This window comes from Bufo gargarizans, chromosome 5 (assembly GCF_014858855.1).
Source record: "Bufo gargarizans isolate SCDJY-AF-19 chromosome 5, ASM1485885v1, whole genome shotgun sequence".
Classification (NCBI taxonomy): domain Eukaryota; kingdom Metazoa; phylum Chordata; class Amphibia; order Anura; family Bufonidae; genus Bufo; species Bufo gargarizans.
In genome coordinates, this window is record NC_058084.1 from 308,679,829 (window position 1) to 308,693,471 (window position 13,643).

A 13,643-nucleotide genomic window follows, 5' to 3' on the forward strand; every position below is an offset into this window, starting at 1 on the left:
TACATACTGTGGTATGGACTGTTTTGGTCCCTTTATCACCAAACAAGGTCGAAAGGAATACAAGAGGTATGGTCTAATCTTCACATGCTTCTCCTCACGTGCAGTCCACATCGAAATGCTTGAAGATTTATCTACAGATTCCTTCATCAATGCCTTAAGGTGTTTCATCAGTTTAAGAGGAGCCGTTTGCCAACTTCACTGTGACCAAGGCACAAACTTCACAGGAGCAAAGAACGAACTTAAAGAAGCCCTGAAGCAATGTGACACAAAGGCACTAGAAACTTTCCTAGCTGATAAACAGTGTGAGTTTATCTTCAATGCTCCTTCCGCAAGTCATGCAGGTGGAGTCTGGAAACGTCAAATTAGAACCATTCGTAATGTGCTAAATGCTACAACGGTCCAATGTTCAAGTAGACTAGACGATGCTTCTCTTAGAACGCTATTTTATGAAGCCATGGCCATTGTTAACAGCCGTCCTTTAACTGTCGATGGAATCAATGACCCCAAGGCGCCAGAACCTCTAACTCCAAACCACCTCATCCTGATGAAATCCAAGGTTGCATTACCTCCACCTGGGAAATTCGTAAAGGAAGACGTATATGCAGCTAAACGGTGGCGTAGAGTGCAATATTTAGCAGAACAATTCTGGAGTCGGTGGAAAAGAGAATACCTCATGAGTGTTTCCACAAGACAGAAATGGCACACACCTCGACGTAACTTCAAAGTAAATGACATTGTCATAATCAAAGATGATATGTCTCCCAGATGCCAGTGGCAACTAGGACGTGTAATTGAAACTACAATAGAAAAGGATGATCTAGTTCGTCGAGTCAAGGTGTTAGTAGGTGACAGAAGATTGCAAGATAAGAAGGACTATGTATCAAAACCTTCAATTATTGAACGTCCTATTCAAAAGCTAGTAGTCCTCATAGAAAGCAAATAAGTTCAGTTTTAGTGATACACTAGCATACCACCACAAGACAGTAGCCAGTTACAGAGGTACCTATAAGCTAAATTGTGTATGATGTACCATGTTTTATAGCGGCCAAGGTTATGTTCTGTAAATTATGTATGACTTTTTTAGGTTATGTTCATTCATAACATAATTTGGTGGGAGTGTAACTGTCCGCTTATCATTGTGGATCTTGTTCAGCACTTACTGCTGGGTGGAACCTTTCTGCCTCCCTTTGGTTCCCTGGGGAATGTTTTGATCAGCAGGATTACAAGACCTCTCCTTCTTCCTGTCAAAAAAGGAAAGCCTTTTCCTGTATCTCAGATGCCACATGTTAGCTGTCTGCATAGGATTTCATGGAAGATGTCCGCAGAAAATCCCTAAAGCTTAAAGTTTGTACCCCCCTTGGCAAGTGGATCGAGGTATGCAGAAAAGTGTGCATTGTTATAAAAGGTGTATATGTTCTAGAGATAAACCCTGTTCATGCTGTTTGGTTTTAAATACGCTATACTGTATAATCCAAGGCACTTTGTATGTAACCATGTTTCTTTGAATGTTCAATGTAATTAGATGTGTGTGCAGACAACTGTAATTAACCCTGTAACCCCCTTTTTGGTGACAACCGTAAATAAGTGTGTTGTATGTCATTTACAGTTTTCACGGTGCTATGGTACTATGGTGCTTACGATATTCATGTTTACGGTGCTCAAGGAAATAAAGAAAATAATATTCAACCCTGCTGCGCACCTTTGTTCCGAAAGAATAAAACTACTGCACCCGTCAGAATCTCTCCTCTTGTTATTTATTCGATGCCAAAGGGGCCGTAACAGGGTGTATGGGGGGTCGGGGTGGTTGAGGTATGACGAACAGTTTCGTCAGCGGAAGGCGGTCCGCCGGAGTATGCGGTGGGACCATAAAGATATAGGGTTGTGGATGAAGGTGATGGCGCCGTTGAGGTCTGGGCAGCCCTTTTCGGGGGGAGCAGGGGGGATCAGGTCAGTCGGGCTTTGCAACGGTAGCGGCCAAGGGATTGTGTTTCCTTTTTAACGAAGGGAGTTGCAAGTTCGGCCCCAAGTGCAAGTTTAAGCACGAGTGTTCTTCGTGCGGGGGGGGAGGTCACGGGGCCAGCCGTTGCTTCAAAGGGGCGAGGCAGAAAGGTGGCGAGGCAGGTGGAAAAGGGCAGGACGCCGGTGCGGGGGGACGTGATGGCGGGGTTCCTCGATAGGTACCCGGACAGGAGGGCGGCGGAATTTTTGCGGAAGGGATTTGCGGAGGGGTTTAGCATTCCGTCTCGCCCGGTGGAGAGGGGGTTTGGGGTTGGTAGGAACTTGAGGTCGGCGTTGGAGCACAGGGAGGTGGTGTCGGAGAAGCTGGCCAAGGAGGTGGCGCTGGGTAGGATGGATGGGCCGTTTTCTGAACGGCCTTGGGAGGATTTGAGGGTTTCTCCTTTGGGGGTGGTGCCCAAGAAGGAGCCGAACAAGTTTCGGCTCATTCATCACTTGTCTTTCCCAAAGGGGGCGTCGGTCAACGATGGTATTGACCCTGAGCTTTGTTCGGTGGTTTATACCTCCTTTGATGCGGCGGTAGGTTGGGTGCGTAAGTTGGGGCCGGGGGCCTTGTTGGCTAAGACGGACATCGAAGCGGCGTTTCGGTTGTTGCCCGTGCATCCTGATAGTTTGCACTTGTTGGGTTGTTTTTGGGATGGCGGGTATTTTGTGGATCGGTGTCTGCCGATGGGGTGCTCGGTGTCTTGTGCTTATTTTGAGACCTTTAGTTCCTTCTTGGAGTGGGTGGTCAAGGATGTGTCAGGGTGTGGGTCGCTGATTCACTATCTTGATAATTTTTGTGCTTGGGTCCGGCGGGGTCACGGGTTTGTTCATTGTTGTTGTCTACGTTGCAGGGTGTTTTTGAGTCGTTCGGAGTGCCGTTGGCGGGGGAAAAGACGGTGGGTCCCGTGACGGAGTTGAGTTTTTTGGGCATTGTCATCGATACGGTTCGGATGGAGTGTAGGTTGCCTGAGGAGAAGGTTAGGGATTTGAGGGGAGCGGTGGGGAGTGCGGTGAAGGCGCACAAGATTCGTTTGAGGGATTTGCAGTCGCTGTTGGGTAAGTTGAATTTTGCGTGTCGGATCATGCCGATGGGGCGAATTTTTTGTAGACGGTTGGCGGCTGCTACCGGCGGGGTGGTTGCCCCGCACCATTTTATTCGCTTGGGTCGGGAGTTAAAGGGTGATTTGTTGGTTTGGGACCAGTTTTTGAGGCATTTTAACGGCAGGGCATTGGTGCTGGGTGAGGTGGTGGACAGTTTTGATTTTGATTTGTATTCGGATGCGGCTGGGGGGATCGGTTACGGGGTGTTCTGTGGTGGACAGTGGTGTGCGGGTCCGTGGCCGGAGTCCTGGGTGTTGAGGGGTTGGGTTCGTAACGTGGCATTGCTTGAATTGTTTCCAATTGTCTTGGCAGTGGTGCTATGGAGGGATAGGTTCCGCGATAGGAAGGTTCGGTTTCACTGCGACAACCTCGGGGTGGTACAGGTGATTAATGGTTTGACGGCCTCTTCCCCCCCCGGTGGTGAAATTGTTGCAGCATTTGGTGTTGTGTTGCTTGGAGATTAACGCTTGGATTGTGGCGGTGCATGTGCCTGGGGTGGAGAACGGTGTTGCTGACTCTCTTTCTCGTTTGCAGTGGGAGCGTTTTCGGCAGCTCGCCCCGGAGGCGGAGGCAGTCGGGTTGGTGTGTCCGGAGTTCCTCTGGGAGCTCTTGGAGGTACGGTAGCTGGGTTGTTGAGGGAGTCTCTGAGTGCTGGCACCTGGGTGGCGTACGGTAAGGCGTGGAGTGAGTGGGAGGGGTGGTGTGCTGAGTTGGGGGTGGGGGTTGATGGGGGTGAGGTTCCGTTGGTGTTGTTTGTGGGGAATTTGGCGGAGAGGGGGAGGTCGGTGGCGCAGGTGAATCGGGTCATGGCGGGGTTGGCGTTTGGTTTCAAGCTTAGGGGCTTACCCGATTGTACCAAAACCTTTTTGGCTCGGCAGGTGTTGAAGGGGTGTAAGAGGGGGAAGCGTGTTGCGGATCAGAGACGCCCGGTTTCCTTTGCTCTGTTGTTACGGTTGGGGGAGCGGCTTGGTCTGGTTTGTCGGTCCGAGAGTGAGGTGCGGTTGTTTGGTTTGGCTTTCTCGTTGGCTTTTTTCGGGGCTTTTCGGCTGGGTGAGTTGGTGTGTCCTAGTGTTTCTAGGGAGGGGAGTTTGTGTTGGGGGGATGTGGATTTGTATGGGGACCGGGTGGTGGTGCGGATTCGGGTGTCAAAAACGGATAGGGAAGGCAGGGGGTGCAGTGTGTCGTTGTTTGAGATTCCGGGGTGCGGGTTGTGCCCGGTGCGTTGCTTGCGGCGGTATCTGGAGGGGGCGAGTTTTGGGGCCAGGGGGCCCCTGTTGCGGCATGAGGATGGTTCGTTTCTGTCGCGTTTTCAGTTCGTGGCAGTGTTTAAGAGGTGTTTTGGAGGCGTTGGGAATGGACTCTAAGCTTTTCACGGGTCATTCCTTTAGGATTGGGGCTGCTACGGAGGCGGCGAGATTGGGTTTGAGCGAGGAGGATGATTAAGAAGATAGGGAGGTGGGAGTCTTCTCGTTTTCGGTCTTACGTGCGGTTGGGCGGTTGTTGAGTTGTTGGCATTAATTTTATTTTGTTTGTGTTGCAGGTGCGGTGTTGGTGTGGATTCTGGGGCACTCCTTTGTTTTCTGGGGTGCGCTGCGTGCGGATGTGCGGCCGGAGGGGCGTCAACTTGGTTTTAGCAGGGACGAGGCGGTGCTGCGTTGGTTGGGGTGTAGGGGTATGTTGTGGGGCAGTGTATTGAGGGAGGTGCATCGCTTTGTGAGGCTGGATCGTGCCCCCGATGTGTTGGTGTTGCATGTCGGGGGGAATGATTTGGGGGTTAGGCCGTGTAGGGAACTTATTAAGGATATTAAGTTTGATCTGTTGAGGCTGTGGTCTTTGTTTCCGGGTATGGTGACGGTCTGGTCGGACATTGTGGCCAGGAAGAAGTGGAGGGAGGCGCGTTCGGTTGAGCGGGTCAACAAGGCTAGGGTGATGGTTAATAGGGCTATTGGGAGGTTTGTGGCACGGAATGGTGCGGTGGCGGTTCGGCATACGGACTTGGAAGCGGGGAGTGGTGGTTTTTGGAGGGCGGATGGTGTTCACCTGAATGCAGTGGGCATTGATCTGTGGGCTTTGGGCTTGCAAGGGGGAATCGAGCGTGCTTTGCGTTTGTGGCGGAACGCGCAGGCTTGAGGGAGTGTGTTGGGTTCAAGCTGCGCGTTGTTGGCGGTGGGAGATCATAGAAGCTGGTGGTTTATGACGGTAGTGGAAATGGGAGGGCCTCAATGGTGGGGCTGGACTCTCATAGTTTAGGTACTTGGTTAATTGGAGAAGGCATCCATCAGCTGGTGTCTTCGAGCTGGTGCTTACGGCTGGAGGCAAGATGGAGTTGCCAGGTTGGCTTATGGTGGATGGTAGCATTTTGTGGCTTCTACGATCTCCCTCGTCAGGGGTTATTGTTAATTGTAATGTTATTATTATTATTTATGGATGTATTTATTTTATTAATAAACGGCTGCTGTGGCCGATTTAATCCAACCAGAAGTGTGTGGTGTCTTAATTGGGATGGTATTTGGTTGGGGGGAAAAAAGGGGAGGTTATGGTAGGCCCTGAGGGAATAACCAATAACCCATCATGTGGGTGCAGAAGAAGTGGAACACAGCAGATTCCAAAAGGTCCTCCAACTGGAGGGAACTAAAGGCGGTACGCCTAGCCTTGATTCATTTCTAGGATCAACTGAATACCCGCAGTGTCTTAATCCAGTCAGACAACATCTCCACGGTGTACTACATAAACAAGCAGGGAGGGACAGGAAACAGCAGTCTCTCCAGGGAATGCAGTCTTCTGATGGCTTGGGCCAAAGTTTGGACCCAAGAATCGGTGGGGAGAACTTCGTATGGATGTAATGGCAACGGAACAGAACAGAAAAACCAAAATATTCTGTTCCATTTACAGCTCCACTCAAGCATTTGCGATCGACAGATTATCAGTAAGCTGGAAGGAAGATCCGATATATGTCTTTCCACCAGTGCCAATGATCTCAAAGGTACTCAAGAAGATTCAGCAGAACCAAGCAGAAGCGATTGTTGTCCTGCCTTATTGGCCACGAAGAACGTGATTTTCCCTAGCTCTTCGTCTACCCAAAGGAAGGATTTGGAAGATTCCGCCCAGACGGGATCTCCTCAGTCAAAACTTTTTTTTCATCCGAACCCCAACAACCTCAAGTTATCGGTTTGGAGATTGAGCGGGATTCTTTAGTTCATCTAGGTCTTCCCACGGAAGTGATCGATACACTCCTAGCTGCTCGAAAACCAGCTACAGTTAAAGTTTACAATCGAGTTTGGCGCATCTTTAAAACATGGTGTCAAAGCAACTCAGAAGACCCAAAATCCCTGAATACGATCATTCACTTTCTTTATGAGGGCTTCAAAAAAGGTCTGAAAACCAACACATTGAAGGTTCATGTGTGCTCTGTGGTGCTTTATACTGGGAGGTACTATGTAATTAATCAATCTATTGCTTGCTAATTGGTCTCTATTCTGGTTGTACCTAGGGGACTTAACCCCTTTGGTGTGTGCTGCCTACAGACTCCAGGAAACAAAAATTTCGGTAAGTACATTTTCGTTATGTTCATCTGTGGTGTTGCACAGGACTGCATGCAATATCTACTACATTATCTGTACTCAGAGAATTATCACTATGTTATCTGTGATGTTGCACAGGACTGCATGTAATATCTACTACATTATCTGTACTCAGAGAATTATCACTGTTATCTGTGGTGTTACATAGGACTGCATGTAATATCTACTACATTATCTGTACTCAGAGAATTATCACTATGTTATCTGTGGTGTTACATAGGACTGCATGTAATATCTACTACATTATCTGTACTCCGAGAATTATCACTATGTTATCTGTGATGTTGCACAGGACTGCATGTAATATCTACTACATTATCTGTACTCAGAGAATTATCACTGTTATCTGTGGTGTTACATAGGACTGCATGTAATATCTACTACATTATCTGTACTCAGAGAATTATCACTATGTTTTCTGTGATTTTGCACAGGACTGTCAGTAACAATCAGTAGACAGTCGCCTGTCTATCTAATACAATGCCAGCCCCCAGCTATTCTTCATGGCTGTTTGGTACTAAAACATTCTTGCACCAAGTGTCTTTTATGATACAATGGTGATATTATTCTGCTAACCGCGAATCATTTTATTAATTTAATCAGACAGTGAATGCTTGCAAAATGTTGGATTCCACCAGCTTACTGTCAGACAGCAATATTCCTGCAGGAGCATGTTTTTTTTTGCAGCACAACCGTCTTGTTGAGTCCCTGCCCCAGTCTACTTAGTAAATGCTGCCAATACTTAGGACTTCTTTTTTTTTTTTTGTGAAGGAAGAGAACTGACTCATGCATGCCTTCGCTTATGTTAGAGGGTGTGTTTCTGGTGCTCAGGTACAATTACAGATTATTCCAGCACTTCAGGGCAGCAGCACTACAGAGCTCTTTTTTGAGAACTTTCTCTATCGGATAAAATCAGGTAGGCCTTCTAAAAAACATCAAAATATATTTATATATGCAATAGAAAAAGCTATTCCAATAGCAGTGAAATGAAACTTTGCACCTTGAACCTTTGGTTGAGAAGAAGGCATATACAAATTTATTTTATAACATCCTCATATTTCAGATGTATTAACCTTTTGCATTGAACATTTCCTATCGAGCAGTAACTCTATGCTGTGCTAGTGAAAACGTGACAGAATCTTTACATTTAATAGTGTTTTATACAATTCGTAAAGTACAGAATATCAATTAACTGTAGAGTTGTAGACTATAAAGAATGCAGAGTTTATCTTGGACAACAGCAGGGCACATCAATGTGAGGGATAGTCCCTGTAGGGTTTATCCATGTTTTGCAGATATTCATTAGGTATCCTGACTCTAGTTTTATGAAATCATGTATACATAGTATAAACAGGAAATATATGTTAGTATAATATGGAAACGTGCCACAGCAGAATATTTGTATAAAGGTTGAGGTTTTCAGACTCCACAATGTAAACGCATCATTTTGTAGCATATACAAATCCTTAACATTTTTCAGAGTTTTATATGAAAATGTGTATATACAGGTCCTTCTAAAAAAAAATTGCATATTGTAATAAAGTTGATTATTTTCTGTAATGTACTGATAAACATTAGACTTTCATATATTTTAGATTCATTACACACCAACTGAAGTAGTTCAAGCCTTTTATTGTTTTAATATTGATGATTTTGGCATACAGCTCATGAAAACCCAAAATTCCTATCTAAAAAAATTAGCATATCATGGAAAGGTTCTCTAAACGAGCTATTAACCTAATCATCTGAATCAACTAATTAACTCTAAACACCTGCAAAAGATTCCTGAGGCTTTTAAAAACTCCCAGCCTGGTTCATTACTCAAAACCGCAATCATGGGTAAGACTGCCGACCTGACTGCTGTCCAGAAGGCCATCATTGACACCCTCAAGCAAGAGGGTAAGACACAGAAAGAAATTTCTGAACGAATAGGCTGTTCCCAGAGTGCTGTATCAAGGCACCTCAGTGGGAAGTCTGTGGGAAGGAAAAAGTGTGGCAGAAAACGCTGCACAACGAGAAGAGGTGACCGGACCCTGAGGAAGATTGTGGAGAAGGACCGATTCCAGACCTTGGGGGACCTGCGGAAGCAGTGGACTGAGTCTGGAGTAGAAACATCCAGAGCCACCGTGTACAGGCGTGTGCAGGAAATGGGCTACAGGTGCCGCATTCCCCACGTCAAGCCACTTTTGAACCAGAAACAGCGGCAGAAGCGCCTGACCTGGGCTACAGAGAAGCAGCACTGGACTGTTGCTCAGTGGTCCAAAGTACTTTTTTCGGATAAAAGCAAATTTTGCATGTCATTCGGAAATCAAGGTGCCAGAGTCTGGAGGAAGACTGGAGAGAGGGAAATGCCAAAATGCCTGAAGTCCAGTGTCAAGTACCCACAGTGAGTGATGGTCTGGGGTGCCATGTCAGCTGCTGGTGTTGGTCCACTGTGTTTTATCAAGGGCAGGGTCAATGCAGCTAGCTATCAGGAGATTTTGGAGCACTTCATGCTTCCATCTGCTGAAAAGCTTTATGAAGATGAAGATTTCATTTTTCAGCACGACCTGGCACCTGCTCACAGTGCCAAAACCACTGGTAAATGGTTTACTGACCATGGTATTACTGTGCTCAATTGGCCTGCCAACTCTCCTGACCTGAACCCCATAGAGAATCTGTGGGATATTGGGAAGAGAAAGTTGAGAGACCCAAGACCCAACACTCTGGATGAGCTTAAGGCCGCTATCGAAGCATCCTGGGCCTCCATAACACCTCAGCAGTGCCACGCCGCATTGAAGCAGTCATTTCTGCAAAAGGATTCCCGACCAAGTATTGAGTGCATAACTGAACATAATTATTTGAAGGTTGATTTTTTTTGTATTAAAAACACTTTTCTTTTATTGGTCGGATGAAATATGCTAATTTTTTTAGATAGGAAATTTGGGTTTTCATGAGCTATACGCCAAAATCATCAATATTAAAACAATAAAAGGCTTGAACTACTTCAGTTGGTGTGTAATGAATCTAAAATATATGAAAGTCTAATGTTTATCAGTACATTACAGAAAATAATGAACTTTATCACAATATGCTAATTTTTTTAGAAGGACCTGTATGTGCCATATAAATATAATGGAACAAATGGTAAGTGTTAATAGTAAACTTGAAGAGGTTGTGCAACATTGAAATACGTTTTAAATACCACCTCCACCCTGCTGGACCTCTGAAGGGAAGCATACTTACTTGCCCTCTGATGCTCAGTTCTGGCTCTGTGCGTCCCAGGCCTTATTCTATGTAAACCTCCAACACGGATGGGGGTCATGTGCACCACTGCAGCCAATGACTGGTCTCAGCGGTCAAGTCACCGCTGGGTCATATATTGCTTGGCTGCACGTCCACATGACCCATTCTATGCTAGAAGTTTAGATGTGGGCTCTGGAAGAGCGGAGAAGAGAGCCAGGGACCTATGGAGCTGGAACCTAGCAGCAGGGAGCACATAAGTATCTTTACCTTCACAGATCCAGGAGGGCGGGCATGGTATTTAAAAAAAAATGTTAGTATTTTACAGATTTTGTTAGAATTTTTTTACCTAAATAGTGATAGTTATATGTGCAGCGACCGAGCCGCAGGGTCAATATGTGAGTGTTGGTTGGCCGATGGGGGTAGAAGTTGTTTACTCACTGTTCTGTAGAGCTCCCTGGGCCGGTGTGCAGTGAATGGAAGGACAGCACCAGTTCCTTCGGGGCACACTCTATTGTCCATGGTGCCATGGAGGCATGGTCCCTGGTGTTTGCAGGGCCGGCGCTTCCATATAGGCAAGGGGGGCAATTCCTTAGGGGCCCCTGCCGGCACGCAACTAACTATATTTTCGTGGAGCAGGGGCTGCAGGACAGTCACCAGGGAGATGAGCGCTTCCATTGTGTAAGCGCTCATCTCCATAGTCATCTGAATCGCCGTCCTCAAAACAGCAATACAGATGGCTGTGCTGTTGGGCAGGGGAGGGAGAGGCGTCTCCCTTCCCTGTTCCTCTTATAGGCTGCCGGCCCAGTGCCGGCAGCCTATCAGAGGCCGGTGCAGGGGGCGCAATGTAATCGCGCCACCTGAGCCGTACAGCGAGGGACACAGGCCGGAAAAGGCCTGCATCGCATCGCTGTGTGATGGAGGTAAGTATAAGTTTTTTTTTTTTTTTTTTATATGTGTACAATATTTGCAGCTACTGGCACATGATATGAGGGGGGGCTCTGGCTACTGGCACATGATAGGGGGGCTCTGGCTAGTGGCACATGATATGAGGGGGGCTCTGGCTACTGGCACATGATGTGGGGGCCTATGGCTACTGGCACATAGGGCTCTGGCTACTGGCACATGATATGGGGGGCTCTGGCTACTGGCACGTGATGGGGGCTCTGGCTACTGGCACGTGATGGGGGCTCTGGCATATGGGGCTCTGGCTACTGAAACATGATATAAGGGGGGCTCTGGCTACTGGCACATGATAGGGGGGGCTCTGGCTACTGGCACATGATAGAGGGGCTCTGGCTACTGGCACATGATAGGGGGGCTCTGGCTACTGGCACATGATGGGGGGCCTCTGGCTACTGGCACATGGGGCTCTGGCTACTGGCACATGATAGGGGGGGCTATGGCTACTGACACATGATAGGGGGGCTCTGGCTACTGGCACATGATATGGGGGGACCCTGCTACTGGCACATGATATGATATGGGGGGGCTCTGGCTACTGGAACATGATAGGTGGGCCTCTGGCTACTGGCACATGGGGGGGCTCTGGCTACTGGCACATGATGGGGGGCTCTGGCTACTGGCACGTGATGGGGGGCCTCTGGCTACTGGAACATGATATGGGGTGGCTCTTGTTACTGGCACATGATGGTGGGGGGGGCTCTTATTACTGGCACATGATTGGGGGCCATCTATGGGGGCACATTTTACTGGAATATTATTGGGGGACATCTATGGGGGCACATTTTACTGGCATATTATTGGGGGACATTTATGGGGGCACTTCTTACTGGCACATTATTGGGGGCACTTTTTACTGGCACATAATTGGGTGGCACTATGGGGGCACTTCTTACTGGCACATTATTGGTGGGCACTATAGGGGCATCTACTGAGGCCACAAAGAACTGGTATTTTATATGGGGGCTCTGTATAGGGGCATTTTATACTGGGACACATTATGGTGGGTACTATGGGGAAGGGGGGAGAGGAGTACTATGGAGTCATCTAGTTTTTGGCAACCAGAGTGAAGGAGGTTGTATATTGTAGCACGCATATCTGATGAGGCTACCCATGTAAGCAGTCAAGCTGCTAAAAATGAAATAGCAGCATATAGAAGTGCACAGGACAGACAAATAATGTTTATTCTCAGACACATGCTAGTGTTGGTGAGAGTCTACATGTATGTGGCCACCCAAAGCTAATTAAACATTTTAATGCTTACTTAGCAAAATTAAGAATATCAAGCTTGACTGAAATTATGAACAACAGGTTAGGGAGGAGACACTAGATCAGACAAATGCTGTAAGTCAGCAACATAAACCAAGTACAATGTGGCTGCTGTATGAAGATATTATCATACCAAGAACTAATTATCATTTTGTGGGAGACTGTGGAGAGAGCAATTTAATCATATAAGAGACTTGGACTCCATAAGACATCTGAAAGTGTTCTGTGGTATATGGCACTGAGAAATTAACAACCGATCCTTTACTTTCTGTTACGAGGTGGGGCCTTCATGTGTCTGATGTGTTTTTCCAGCACATGCCATAGTTGCTCAATCTGATTGAGATCTTGGGAATTTGGAGGTCAAATCAACACCTTGAACTCTTTCTAATGTTTTTCAATCCAGTCCTGAACAAGTCTTGCAATGCGGCAGCGTGGAATATCCTGCTGAAAGGGGTCATCATTCTCATGAGGGGTGTACTTGATCTGAAGCAATGTTGAGGTAGAGGGTGCATGTCAAAGTAGCATCTTCATGAAAGCCAGGACCCAAAGTTTACCAGCAGAACATTACCTAGAGCAGTGATGACCAACCTGCGTCTCTCCAGCTTTTGTGAAACTACAACTCCCGCCATGCCCTTCTGTAGGCTGATAGTTGTAGGCAGTGTGGGAATGCTGGGAGTTTTAGTTTTGCAACAGATAGAGTACCTCAGGTTGGTTATCCCTGGCTTAGAGCATCGCACATCTTCTTTCCAAGGTGCATCCAAGTGCCAATACTACACCAGGAAGCTGTCCACATAATGTAAAGGAAAACATGATTTATTAGACATGGCCACCTTATGCCATTGCTCTGTGGTCTAGTTATGGTGCTACCCATTGTATGTGCTTTTGCTGGTAAACAGGGGTCAGCATGGACAATCTGACTGGTCTGCAGCTAACATCTGCTTTTAAGGGGAACTATCACTATTACAAAAATATACATATTGATTAGGAACGCATTGCATATGGATTTATGATTGTGGTGAACAGCATGCAATAAACCCCTAAGTAAGCTTTAGGTGTGCAGCCAGAATTATGTCAGGCAAGCTGTAGGTTTGCAGCCAGAATTGTTCAGTCAGCACTGCATTTTTAATCTTCTTAGTTTACAAAAACCACAAAATAGGGGCTAACATTTGGCATTTACTTTAAATTGAAAATTGCAGATCTGCTTTATCAGAAAATCCCAAAATGTAGCTTTGCATGCTTTCACTGAGCATCACTCGGTTTTGTCTTTGTTTGTACTTGTACTGTAAATTTCCACACCTAAAAAAATGAAAAACAGAAACTACTGTTGACTGTTTTGCTTGCCGTAAATTTAATGAGAGTCTATGTTTTTTTTATTGTACTACTTAGGATTACCATATGTTCATATAATTCAACTAATGAGCAGCATCAATGAGTCCAATACAGCATGGTGACATGAGTGGTTAAAACGGTTGCCTTGTAGCCAAGGACATCTATATATCCATGGAA

At 46.6% G+C, this 13,643-nt stretch overlaps 1 protein-coding gene across 1 annotated transcript in view; it reads left to right on the forward strand.

Moving 5' to 3' along the window:
- The first annotated feature begins 7,462 nt into the window (after window positions 1-7,462).
- Window positions 7,463-13,643, forward strand: part of SERPINB5 (serpin family B member 5) — a 108,145-nt gene continuing 101,964 nt past the window's right edge. Inside the window, exon 1 of the mRNA XM_044295099.1 lies at window positions 7,463-7,599. The gene's annotated coding sequence lies outside the window, so the exon portion shown is untranslated. The remainder of the gene's footprint in view (window positions 7,600-13,643) is intronic.